Source organism: Antedon mediterranea, chromosome 3 (assembly GCF_964355755.1).
Source record: "Antedon mediterranea chromosome 3, ecAntMedi1.1, whole genome shotgun sequence".
Classification (NCBI taxonomy): Eukaryota; Metazoa; Echinodermata; class Crinoidea; order Comatulida; family Antedonidae; genus Antedon; species Antedon mediterranea.
The window spans coordinates 2791640-2805785 of NC_092672.1; the positions used below are offsets into that span (position 1 = coordinate 2791640).

Here is a 14146-nt window from a genome sequence, read left to right on the forward strand (position 1 = left end):
AATATTTAATTTAAATAAAACAATTGTATACTATAACATTAGGAATTAAATGGGCTGAGTTAAAAAGTAAAATTTTATATAAAAATGATTATATTGTAATTTGAAACTCTGATGAATTGAATATTTCAATGGAAAGAATAAAACAACATAAAGATTCATTTTTGACAACAATCTTAACTCGTAATTTATTTCCTCAATCTAGAATTTGAGTAAATTATTTTGTTAAAATTTCGGCAACAAATTGGAAGTAACAAACAGATACAGATAGATGGATATCACAATTTAATAGTGAAAATTGGTAGATGGGTAAAACAAACCAAATTTATACTTAAGTTGCACCAAAAGCTATTGAATGTATTCATGGCTATGTATAACTTTCAAACACTAATTTAGTCACGAATGTCTCAAAATACCCAACGTAATGAAATCCACGAATTGAGGTTTGGGATATTTCATTCAGTTAACTGACTTTAACTGACCCCATTCTAATAAATCCAAAGTATTTTTTTACAGTTTGAAAAATTCAAAGTTTTAGAATTCTAAAATAGAATAAATAACTGTAAAAATATGAAAAAAAAGTGTTATAATATTTAAAATAACTTGAGCACCTTTCAATAAAAGGTTAATAAAAAAATGCCATAAAACATTTTTTTTAAATAACACTTGTTTCGACACAATTTGCAAATGTTTTATTTGAGATAGAGTTGTAAATTTAATATGTTACTAGATAGAAAAAACCAAATGTATTTATTATGAGTCCATCATGTACATCATGTGTGCAGGGCACAGGGATTCATGATACTAATAATAATGTGAGAAAATGTATAAAGTATATTTTATTGGGCAAGAGAAGGCTTAAAGTTATACACTGTTCAGAAGTCAATACTTTAGCTGTTCTATTGTCAAAAATGTTGGCCTGTTTTTAATCCAACCTGAATAAAAAATTGTGTACGATTATTATACAATAAGCACTTATCAGCATGAAGAAATAAGTTACAAGCAAATAACTGCAAGGAAAAAAATGGTTGTTTTTTTATTTATTTTGAGATGTTTCTTTGTAAAGTTGCTTTCTTCATCCTTATGATACTGTACCTTTCTTCAGTGTTGCCGAGGAAATACTTCCCTAAATCGGGGTGGCAAATTTGTGAGTATCTCCCGGACTGCGGATGTTTCTGGGTGTCTTGGTCAGGTTTCACTGTGTCTGGTTGTTTTGCTGTATCTGCCTATATCTTTGTTTCTATTGGTAAGTAGGTGCACTGTGTATAGTACCTTGGTTCACTTATTTTTTTGATGCGTTTCTAGTTGCTTAACTTTCTACTGTAAGCTCCATAATTGCAGAATGGAAATATTAAAATATTCTGAAAAAAAAATAAATAAATTGTTTAATAGTTTATTTTGTCAACAATAAAAAATATGGAAAAATAAATTGAAATTTTCTTGTACGAACGTCAACTTCCATTCAAACCCAAAGGTTGCTAGCCAATCAAATTTCTTGTGTAATACGAAGCCTGTAATCCTTAAATACCATCAAAGATAGAATTAAACCAGTTCTTAAGATGGCAATAAATTACATATAAGTAGAAAGCTGTGTTACATTTTTTACTTCAAACTAGGTTTAAACTTGAAATATTTTGAAATATTTTGCAATATGCTTGCATATATGAGGTAATCTGCTCCTAAGATGACCCTGGGTTTGAGATGATTTTTGTCAAGCGTATTATACATGCGACTGCCAATAGGGGTTGTTTATCAAATTCACGTCTGAGCGTAAGATACAAACTTAAAAATAAATCACACACTATGTACGTAACTTTTAGAAAACTGATTTCTTTCAAACATGTTTAATTTCATCTCAATATTGACTTTTAAAAACTTCTAATATTTTTTTTACAAAATACATCACTTGGTTTTGTTTTCTCTTTTAATATTCAATCTATCATCGAGTAAAGAATATTTATTTATTCTATTTTATTTATGATCTAATCTAGCACAGTGTCAAACATTAATGTAAGAAACATCAGGTATTTCTTCTGAAACTTGTAAAAAGAATACACATTGAACGAATATACCTTTTCACGTGTGTATATATAACATGAACCAAATGCACATACAGTAATGGGACCAACCAGAAACTGATTTTATTACCGAGTAATTTCAGAAACAAGACACTGTCCTATTATTGTGAGCATTATCTTTATCCGTATCATTTCTTTTAAACTTGTCATGAAAACACAAACACGTTTATATTTGCTTCTCAAGTATAAGAAATCGTTTTGTCCCAGTTATAGCACAAGCATTAGTTGCAAAATGTGCCCTACTTTTTTTCTTTCTTCCCCTGTTTTTTTTTCTTTTCTATGAGAATTTAAGTTCATCATTGATAAACTTTTGTAGGCTTTGTAATGAGGATTTACACAACTTGCAAGTCTTTTCATTTGTTTATATTTATACAGAAATTGTTTTCTTTCAGTTTTAGCATTTTACTGAAATCTTCAACTTTTGCTCTAGTTTTTCTTTTTTCTCCTTTCTGTGCATAAAATTTGGGTTTTCGTTGAAGAGGATTAGGACATTTTCAGAGATTTTCTATTAACAATTATCTCTTTGATAAACTTAATCTCAATTGACGTCTAAGTGGTCCAGGGGGTTGGGTTTGGACCTTAATATCCGGTTGATAGCATTTCCTCAATGGGCTCTTTACAATTTCCCACTGCGCCCCTTAATCTTTGATCGCTGTTGGCCTTGACCCTTCCAATGGAAGAATGCTTTTGCATGGACAGTTAAATGAATAGATGATTGATTGAATAGTTTCAATCTTATCAATTTGTTAAATCTGTATGAAACAAATAAACTTATTAGTCTGTTCCTTCAACTTCTGTGATTTAAAGTTTGTGTTGATGACAATTGAGATTTATCTTATATTATCTTAATATCTATATTATCGTGAGGTACAGTACTATGATCTATTTTTTTTAAACAAAGATCTATGATAAACTGAATGATAGGGAGTACAACAATTCGTTTGTGATATTATCATTTAATTTAATGCTGTACTGACAGGTTTAAGTACATCCCGAGGTAAAAACACGCTCTAAAATAGCCACGTTTCTAATTACTAAAACAGCATACCATCTGTGAATTATCATTTTTTTTTTCACTTTTGTTAAAGTATCTTTAATTCTATTTCAATTTGTATTATTTAATATAAATAATTAGTAATTGTTTATAGTGTAATTTCATGTTTTGTTCCTTTAATTAATTTACTATTTATGTCTTGTCTTGTCTGAGTTGCTGAATTATGAGGTTTAAAACATAAATTGAATTTTCTAAATGTCGTACCATACTCAGGAAAACTTGAGCGTATCAGTTGATATGTTGTGCGCATAGGTGAGTATTTCATTACCATTAAAACTGGGTGACTTGCTTAAAAGTCACAGTTTTCACTTAAATATGAAGTTTGTTCAACGAATGGGCAATATATCATCTACAGATTAATCTATAACGATCTTCGCTAGGAATTTCACGCTTGCTTCAAATAGACTTAATAACGAATTTATCTACGATCATAGCATTCTTAATCTTCTAGGGGACTGAATAAGGTCTCCTACCTATATCACATTATTAAATGTTTAAATTAATATTAATTAATATTTTTACTGTACTGAATTTGTGTTGTTCATTTATATTTTTTTTAAAGTATTGGAATTTGATTTTTTTTAATACCTTCTCCAATAGTAAGTCACACAATTCTTTTTTTTTTATTTGGATGGACTTAATAAAATGTCAATCTAAGCATTTATATAACAATAAAATGTGCCAAGATGTAATCCAATATATTTATTAAACTCCACCAAAACTCATCCAAAACAATTTTTATAGGTTAATTACATTCAGAAAACAAGATACTTTTTTCCAGAAAATCAGATACACATTCTAAAAAATCAAATGAATGAGTTCTGTTTGGGAAAGAGTACTAGTCAAAGTTTAACAATTATTTTAACAATTTTTGTAAAAGGTCATTTGGATTGGACCTTGAACACAACTTTAGACTGGAAGATATTCTTTATTTAAGCCAACAAGATTACAGAAAAAAGGTATTAAAAGTAGGGGAAGAATACAAGTGAAAAACATTGTTTTTATGTCCTTGTAAAATACTATTCTATTCCAACATAGAAGGTTTTGCCAAGTCATTTGTTTAAAGACGATAATTAAGATTATTCACTACGCTCAAGAATAATTCAAATTCAAATTTTGAACTAAATATAGTACAAATTGGCCAAGTAAAATTAATTACAGTATTCAACACAAATGATATTAGATTTATAATGACAACTGTCAGTTTCTTTAATTAAATTAGTGAATTGTGTGATTATATAAGCTCAAATATTTCCTTCTCGCCCTTTATACTGTCATTGCTAATATAATAAATAATGTGCATGAGCTCACTACAATAGTATGTTCTCACCCTTTATACTATCATTGCTAATATAATAAATAATGTGCATGAGCTCACTACAATAGTATGTTCTCACCCTTTAGTTCTTTTTTCCTCTTAATTTCAGAAACCTTTTAAAAGTTCTTTTTTTCCCAGACCCTTTATTCTCACAATTTTTTAAATTTTATTTCAGAAATGGTTTTCAATTTTCATAATAAAATCATGGGATTAAATTGTAGTCCTTTATAAAGTACCTAATAATTTTCTATTTATTTCTAATATGGGAAATCAAATATTTACTATGTAAATAATTGGTTTGTATGTGATATATATACCGGTATAGGCTCTAAAGAAAACTAATTTCTGTTATAGTAATATTGAACATAATATTCCTTCCATACCTTAGTCATTTTTTTCAAATTTTGTCACGCTATATGGCGAATCATTAAATTGGAATTAAGAAACAAATTTGAAATTTGAATCTTTTAGAAGAACTTCCGTTTGCCCCATTTAATGTTAAAATAAAGGAAATGTTGTTGGCTTTACCCAGTTTTCATAAACTTTTGGGAATTCATGAAAATTGCTGACTAAAATAAAAACGAATAGAAAACGAAACGATAAAATTATAACCTATATTTTAAAAAGGTTAAATATGGAATTTATCAACATGTCCCCCTTGTTTCGTATCAACATGTCCCCCTTGTTGCTTATCAACAAAGTTCTCTATACTTAACTATTTAAAATTAACATGTATAATCATGTAATTCAATTAAAGATATATGATAACTGATAATTATTATATTACATTTTTGCTAAAAATTCAACATTTTAAAGTAAAGTGAATAAAAAAAAAATTATATGTTACATTGAACAGAACGATTCACACCTTCTTTACAACAATAAGCTTGCACACTTACACTTAGGCCCCGTTTCTGCTGCCAAAAATATACCGTATATATACGGTATATTTTATATACGGTATATTTTTTGGCAGCAGAAATGGGTCTCATAAAAAATATACCGTATATATATGCGGTATATATACCGCATAAATATCCCCATCGTTTGTGGATATTATACGGTATATTCCAAAATATACCGTATATTTCGTACCCCGTTTCTGCTGCACTCAAAATATACCGTATATGTGACCCGGCCCATGACACGAGGTCAAAAACAGAGCGTGACGCGTTTGTTTGGTTTTTCTGCTGCATTGACACACACGTGTATAATAAGCAAGCAACAGATCAAAATATCACTGTGGACTGAAGAAATAACTATTTTTGCAATTCAATTGTGGGGAGAAGCGAAGGTTGGGGGGAGACTACATGGCAACAGAAGAGATACCGAGATTTACAAAAGTATCTCAAACAAAATAAAAGCAGAATTTGTAGACTTAATAACGCCAAAGTTATCGGCAAACGCCGTCGTCTTCTCTGCATAAATGTAGTCAATGCCCATTCTACATTTCTAGATTGTTTGTGCGATGTAAATTCGTTGCCACTTCTGATCATTATTTAAAATAGAAAGCAATGCTAAGACGTTTTGAGAAACCATCATTGTTTTGTTTTTGTCATGTAACCTCACTACACGAGACTCTAGGTCAATCCATACTTCCGTCTCACAAAATGCATTTTGGGTATATGAAAGCCAACTTTTTTTATAGCCCACCCACGAAGTATGTGCAGCGGAAACGGTGCACGAATTTCATATACGGTATATATACGGTATATTTATACGGTATATTTATACGGTATATTTGGGATTGGCAGCAGAAACAGGGCCTTATAGAACATCACACAAACTGCCAAGATTTTGAATTGAATTAAATGTTGATATTAACTACGATTTTACAATGACAATTGACATTGTGTTGTGAGGTGGTTGACCTTTTGTTGGTTTTTAATTAAAAATAGTACAAAGCTGAATACTAAAAACAACAATTCCTTTTCCTTGTAATACTGTATCCCTAATAGATTTATTATCTTTCAAACAAAATATTGATCCTTTTTAATTTTGCTTTCATTATTATTAAACTACATTTTGTTTGTACCTGTATTAAAATTGAATAAATGTTTAGTTGATCGAGATATTGTCATTTAAAACAAATGTACAACATAACATCATGATAAAAACATCATGTATCAATGTTATTCATGATGGAGAGTTTGCTGTACCAGAATTTCTAAATTACATTTTAAATGGTATCTTTACTTTTAAAATAAAATGACCAACCATTCCCTTGACCTCATCCTATAAGTCCCCAGGGGTCAATTTGCCACATATGATAGAGCAACACACCTTCACTTTTTAAATGATCTTGTTGGTCAATATATGGGCAAGCTGTTCACATCATTATAAAACAAAATACAGCATGACATTTGAAGGTCTAGTCTGGGCAGGGTGACCCTCTATTTGTATTGAAGGTAAAGGGACACAAAGCCATCACATGACCTTAATTTAGCCTTTAGGCCCATTGGTTCTTGTCGGGCCTTCCAGGTGAGCCAGCATGGGGGAAATCACTAAATTACATACTTTCTCTCACACTGACACAGACAAATTAATGTTTTTAGTTTATACAGTATATAATAATAAGCTGCCACAACATTCTTCTTGTATTAAACAATTTCGTTGGCAGGTTTGAAACATGTGTTATAAGTTATAGGAAAAGATCAAATAACATATAAAAATTGATATGTAAATTAATAATGAAAAATCAGAATATATTTTGTTTGACTACATAAAAAATGTTTGCGTTAACATGAACAGAGAGAGAACTGAAAACAACTTTTGATCAATGTTCTCTGAAAAAATGTTCAAGACATTATATATACTATGATGTGAAATTACAGTATAACCAGTATAATCTTTCTGAAAAAAATTAATTAAATATTGTCTTTATATACGAGGAAAAAAGTCTATGAATAATTCCTAGTAGTCTGAAAAAGGAGCAGGTGCAATCAAGGCTACGTACCCCCTCTGCTGTTATTAGATACCGAGATTTGATATCAAAGATACTTGATGGGTTTGAAATAATCTCATGTTACGAGATCAGGCATACCCCATGTGGCATACACCCTACACCAAAAAACCAACAAAAACCTGGATCAATGTCACTGTTGTTGTATGCGAAAACGCACAAAACATGGCCAAAACAGCTTACCTTTCGCATATTCCATCATACATAATACCCTTTTCTAATTACGATGGGGGAAGGTGATACTAAGAAGCGAATAAAACAGACAAACTGTACACTCTTTTTTCCCCACGTTTAAAAAGCCCCCAAGAAATCATTCATTTTGCATGTTAGAAATAGGATTTTAAAGTTAGTTTAGTTTTTACGTAGACAAAGCATTTCCAAGCATAAAATAATTTTTGTTGGAAGCTGTTTTCCAAAATGTGAAATTTCACCATTGTCAGCAGTAAAAAAGACATCCATTAAATCCTTTGTGTACCTCCTCAAACAGAAACTGACACACCCACATCTTATTTGAACACTATTTCTATTTCTGGGGAATAGCGGGGACGGATGATGGGAAGAAGGAAATAAACAACAGAATTAACACAATGCTACTTAAACCCTCTTTAACCTTTTCCTTATTAATACTTCTTATCTGCTAGAAGCATCAAATTGCAGCATGTTTCTGTCTCGATCTCTGTGATTGGATAAAAGTTGTTCTCTAGTAGAAATGATTAACAACACTTCACACATCACTTTCTCAGACTTGAGACGTTTTATGGATTTATGTTATTATTTAACATATTACATTTATTCAATTGATTTGTTGTTTTAGTTGAGAATCCCTCTAAATAAACTGTATTTTTAAAACCATATTTTCACATACAACAAGGAATACTGTGTACAGTAATATATGATGAAACTAGACAACTAGGCACGATATAGACAAGAAAGTTTTATGTGGGTATTGGTTCAACATTTGTTTGTTTTATAATAATGAACTAGTTTTTCTTCAATAATATTGATATAGCAATCCCAATCTTTGATTTTAAACCCATTTCCTCATGTTGTCTGAATACTTTACATTTCCAACAGTCATTTCTGACTTGCATCCATTCCTGCTGTTCTAGTGGTTAATTCATTGAACCTTATCAAGACCCCCTTTGGTACATATTTACAAGGTCAATTGTAATGAGTTTTCAAACTCTCTAATTTTTCCCTAGCTGATTAGAGAATACTCAAGGTGGGCTAAGTTTTACCTTGACAGTGTATTAATGGAAAACTGATCCCTCTAAAGACAGGCCTTGGTTCACTTGTTAGTTCACTGCAACTAAGGCCCTGTTCAGACCCATGGCGTTAGACCGTTTTAGCGTACAACGTTACTAGCAAGGTCACGTTACAAACCGCAGAGGAAAAAACGAGGTGTTCAGACCCATAGCGTACGATTATCGTTACAACGGAAGTACGTCATCCAGGTTGTTTCTAGTTGCATATTCATGTGCTCTTACCCACGTGTTTTCATCATTATTTCCACTGTATATAGGCCTAGATCTCAGCCCTACAATTATGACAAAATTTGCCGTAAATAAAACATACCTCAGCATTTATTTAAGAAAAATATAGTAAAGCCAAATTTCTGTTTCTATTGTTTTTATTTTGTAGCAAAAAACATTTTCCCCAGGCTCTTGCGTTACGAAAATAAAGCAGGCCTCCTAATGATGAAGAAAAAATTGATTGTGATTAGTCTATCCAGTCCAGTCAAAGATTATATTCCAACCCAGTCCAGTCGGTTGCTAATAACCCTTAACTTGCTAAAAAAAGGGACCCAGCTCTCTTGTTTGTTTACTGAATTTGTTAGGAGTTAGGGGGTTCAGCATTAAACTTGTCCAGTCTAGTCTGCCTTGTATGAATGAGTGACTTGATGTCGACCCACGCTAGTTTTTAGCTTGAATGAAATGCGTGAATGGCTCTAGGCCTAGCTAGGCCTAAAACCGGATGGGACCGTAGTCCCTATGTTTAAATACAAGGTGCATTTATTTATGTCATTTGTTAGAAAATATAATGGTAATAATCAGTTGATAATAGTTTGTAGCCTTTGTAACAGTTGTATTTGTAGTGTAGTTAGGCCTTATTTATTCTTGCCTTTTTGTTATTGAAATCCATCTCACACATTGACGATACAAGATGTCAGCCTAGGTCAAACCTTGTTTCGCGTCATAACAGGAAACGTTGTGATTGGATACAACGTTGACTTACAGTAGCGTCGTACGCTAAAACGGTACTATCAACCGTTTTCCACTACAACGCTACAACCGTTGTACGACGCGTTGTACGCTAATCCCCAACTGTTCAGACACACATTCTTTTAGCGTCGTACGCTAAAACGGTCTAACGCCATGGGTCTGAACAGGGCCTCAACCATGGATGGAGGCCTACAAAGAATACTTCAACACTTACAGTTACTATTGATAAGTAGCACAGATTTCCCCAAAGATTGAGTAAAGTAAGAAATGACATTGACAAACTAATAATCACACAGTGTGGACTATCAAATATTTATCTGGATGTTCGATTAAATTAAATACATTAAATATTTAATTTGGTGTTAGGCAATCATTTTTTTAAAATAAATGCAGATTACATATTTTTTCTCAGATGTTCTATAGTATATTTTGATGTTTTAGTTTATCCTTAAAATTATTTGTACTTTGCAACTCTTTTTCAAACATAAAACATGTTTACCTGTAATATATATACTTATTTTTACTGTAATTCTAACATATGTTGTGTTTTCCATTGAGTAAATTACAACAATATTTAATATTATATTATTAATATAATCATATGATTGTCACTAGGGGATATTAATAATTGTTTACATGCTTTCCAGAAACCTCCTGAAGCCATCACAATCAACTATATTATTATTTTTTTATTACGATGTTTCCTTTTACACAGACAATCAATAATTCTTGGTTTAAATAGGCTACTTACATTTGCCTACATTGTTCTTTACCATGCAGAAGAGGTATTTCTGATATATAATTTAATAAATTGTATTTCTGAAATATAATTTAATAAATTAAAACGGTAAAATTCACTTTTATACTGCCTGAGTTTCTATTATAAGTAATAACTCCTTGTTATATAACGAACATTACAAATGTAAATTCAAATTGCTGAAAAATGACAATGCTGTGAATATCAGGACCTGGATAGATCTCAATGGAGATACTGTACAAATAAAAGAAGCAAAAAGCTAATCAAAACGATAGAAAACAGGCAAAAAATTTGCAGAGATCTCGGGGAGACACTAGCTCTTCGTTTCAGTGCAAGTGAGAGAATTCTGACAAGATTGTGTTATACAGGGAGCTGTATTAAGAACAGTACAGTACGGTACTGTAAAATCACCTGCTTTTATTTATTGTACATAAACATAACCTATTTGTATGAATATTAATTTAAATATTTGAACAACAAATTGTGATTTTCCTCTCTATTTCCAAGCTGTGGACTACCTACCAATGAATATGATAACGATGTTTGATTAATGATATAAAATATGAATAAGGATGAGCAAAAATTTCCATCTTTAATCCATTTGCAGTATGAAATAAATACTACCATGGGTCAACGACATCACATAGGAAAGTAAACAAGCAGTAAAGTAGGTCACATGTTCATCTCTCAGACAGTTTCATTTTCAGTCTTGTTTCTAAGCTAGGCCTGGTAATCTTTCTTATCTTCCACATTGAAGATGCATTAAAACTAGCTCATTGTACATCAATGGTAATGCTCCTGCCTCCTTAAACACGGCTAACTTTCCCTCCCCCAATCTATATCTACGGAAGGATTATACATCGTTTCCATCATGTTTAAAAAAAATTACTTTTATCTATGTCACTGGTGATGTTGTATTCGTTTGAATTCATTTAAAATTAACTATTTTATCTCTCTGGTCCATACTTGCATCTTGTATGTATACGACATACATTTTCCAATTTGTCTTGATATCAATAAGATTTTGTTTTATACCTGTATACGATCACATCTAATGCCTTCTTAAAATGCAGTTTACTCCAAAAATATCTACATCTCTGATTGAAGCATTTTGTTGACATAAATTCTGCCATTTCTTAGAGATAGTGTTTATAAAACATTGTATCTGTCTGACATGGTTTATTCAACTCAATATAGAGATTCTTCACATTAGTAGTACTTTAACTTAAGTAAGAATCAATTGGGTCGTGGACCTTATGTGCAATAAATGTAACAAATAGCATCAACATCATCAAAGGTAACTGCCCTCCTCACAGCTGGTATAAACCAACATAAATAATCCCCTTTTTTCATTGCTAGTTTTTTTTTTATTTGTAAAATTTGGGTAAATGACACTATATTGTATTTAAAATTTTAAGCACCCTGACACTAGAGAGAACTGGCATAGAGAACCGGAAACTTTTTAATAAAATCTATTCTGCTGTTCACAAAACCTGAACACCACATGATAAACATTTACTTTTTTTCTTGAATAACATCCATCAATTTCTAATAAAATTGCAGTTGTTTAAATCTGAATGGTCATTATCACTCCACAATCCTAAAGACCCTATAAAAATCCACTCCGGTCTCTCAAGCCTCTTCATGAAATTCAGATGGATAGGCATTAAAAGTTTAATCTGAGAAAGTCCCCAAATTTTCGCAACTATAGAAAAAGATCCAAATAGTCCAGTAAATATGTATTAGAAATAATTGCAAAAACAATTTTACAGAAATTTCCTTTAAACAGGTCAGATGAGATGTCAGATAGGTAGGATAGGTTTGTGGTGGTCAAGGTTAGCTTACAATTTTAACCCCTAAATACCACATGAATGGTCAAGAATCACAACTATTTTCCCAGCTTACCAACTGTGCTTTATTCAAGGATAAGATATCAAGTTTGTATGAAATTTTAAACCGATTGTGGGCTGACGAAAACAAAGGAAGGTGCACAGTCACCAGAAAAAGTTTAAAATTAACAATTTTACAAACTATACACTTTGTACTTTAAATTTTTTAAATGTAGCCGCAAAGAATAAATATATAATAACAGTATTTTAGTAGTGTTTTAGTATGTTTTAGGATTAAAAATTGTTTTAATTAAGATGTTTTATTATATAACTAAATGGTAGTAACAAAGATAATAAAAGGAGAAGATACAACAGTTCCGTTGGCGGCGTAAACCACATCCGGGTTACTATTTGCCTACGCCTGAAGGTGGCGCACTTCTTTTTCGCTAGAAGAAGTGCGCCACCTTCAGGCGTGGTAAGGTAAAACTATCTATAAAAATGCAAACGATGATTATTTATCAAAATGATTATCAAAATATTAATAATATCAAAATTAGTAGAGCACAGACGCGAGAACACATCAGATCATCACGATCCATCCAAACGTGGAATTAGACGGGAACCATATCTAAAGCCCGCCATCGTTCGGCTGCTGGATTCTTACTCGTCCATGAAAGCACGTCCACGTTTCCTATCCTATACATAACAGCGCGTACTGTTGATTCTTTACCTATTTATATTCTTTGGTAGTAACTAGATAATGATAAGTTTATTGAAAATATGCTTTTAGAATAGCCGCACGTATATATATTATAATTTCTTGATTTAATGTAGTAAAAACATGCTAATTGGTCACTCTGTAAAGAGAGAGCTAACGACAACTTCCGGATGTCAACAGTGGAAACCTTTTACCTACAATGTTGTAGAACATTAATGACCTTTGTTAATAGTGAATCATCCAATTTAGCTTATTGAGATATTTTGTGTTTAGAAGGTTCTATTTAAGATTGGCATTTAGTAAAATTGCTTTCTCCATTAATTAGGGTTAGGGTTAGCCGGTATTTGTATTAGTGCATTTATAACTGTACACATCTCTGCTCATGGTTGTCATTTTTCACATTTACAACACTAGGCCTATACTATTTCCTTAAAGATGTATTGTCCTCCCAAAACATAAAAGATAAATAAATAAAGATGAATAAAATCAGACTTTGAATAGATTAGTTTGTAGCTTTAATAATCAAGTTAATCATTTCTGTAGAAATAAAAATGGAAACAAATTTATGTTTTCACTTATTTATAAAATTACAAAATAAATGGTTAAATTCAACCAAAAAGCCATTGGCTGGCAGCCAATTTGACTATTTTTTTTTTTAAATTTAAAAATAAATTTTTCAGGGGGACAATACATCTTTAAAACAATGTGTCTATTTAATATTGCAAATTACATCATGATTTACTTTACTATATACTATAGCTAGAATTAAGTAATCATCATGGTACAGTAGATAGATAGACATCAGCCACTAAACACTAAAAATTTCTTTCTATTCATTTGAATGGGTGTTAACAAAACTCATTGTGTGAAGTTAACCACTGTTGAGGTTTAATCAAAGAAACACATCTGTCATATTAGGGCAAAGTATTTAATTTAATCATAATTTAGGGAATACCACTAAGGATATAGATACTGCTCCCCTTTCCTGTTGGGTGGGGCTCTTCCTTATATTAGGATGTTTGATCTAGTAGCTCAAATCGCAATAGGAAATGTTTCTCCCCATTATTTGTGTTTTAAAGAGGTCAGAACGTACACAATAAAACATTAGATTTCACGAAAAGATTTATCAAGCTAATTTCTGGAATTAGCTTTATTTATACGTTATTTCAAATTTCTGTGCCAAGTAAATTTTATTCTGGCAATATTGGTTG

The 14146-nt window shown here is 31.2% G+C and overlaps 2 protein-coding genes across 2 annotated transcripts in view; one reads left to right on the plus strand and one right to left on the minus strand.

The window, feature by feature from the left end:
• LOC140043357 (large ribosomal subunit protein mL44-like) overlaps positions 1-14146 on the plus strand; it is a 65513-nt gene that overhangs the window by 3551 nt on the left and 47816 nt on the right. The window lies entirely within an intron of this gene.
• LOC140043356 (uncharacterized) overlaps positions 184-14146 on the minus strand; it is a 38558-nt gene continuing 24595 nt past the window's right edge. Inside the window, exon 5 of the mRNA XM_072087859.1 lies at positions 184-1358. The gene's annotated coding sequence lies outside the window, so the exon portion shown is untranslated. The remainder of the gene's footprint in view (positions 1359-14146) is intronic.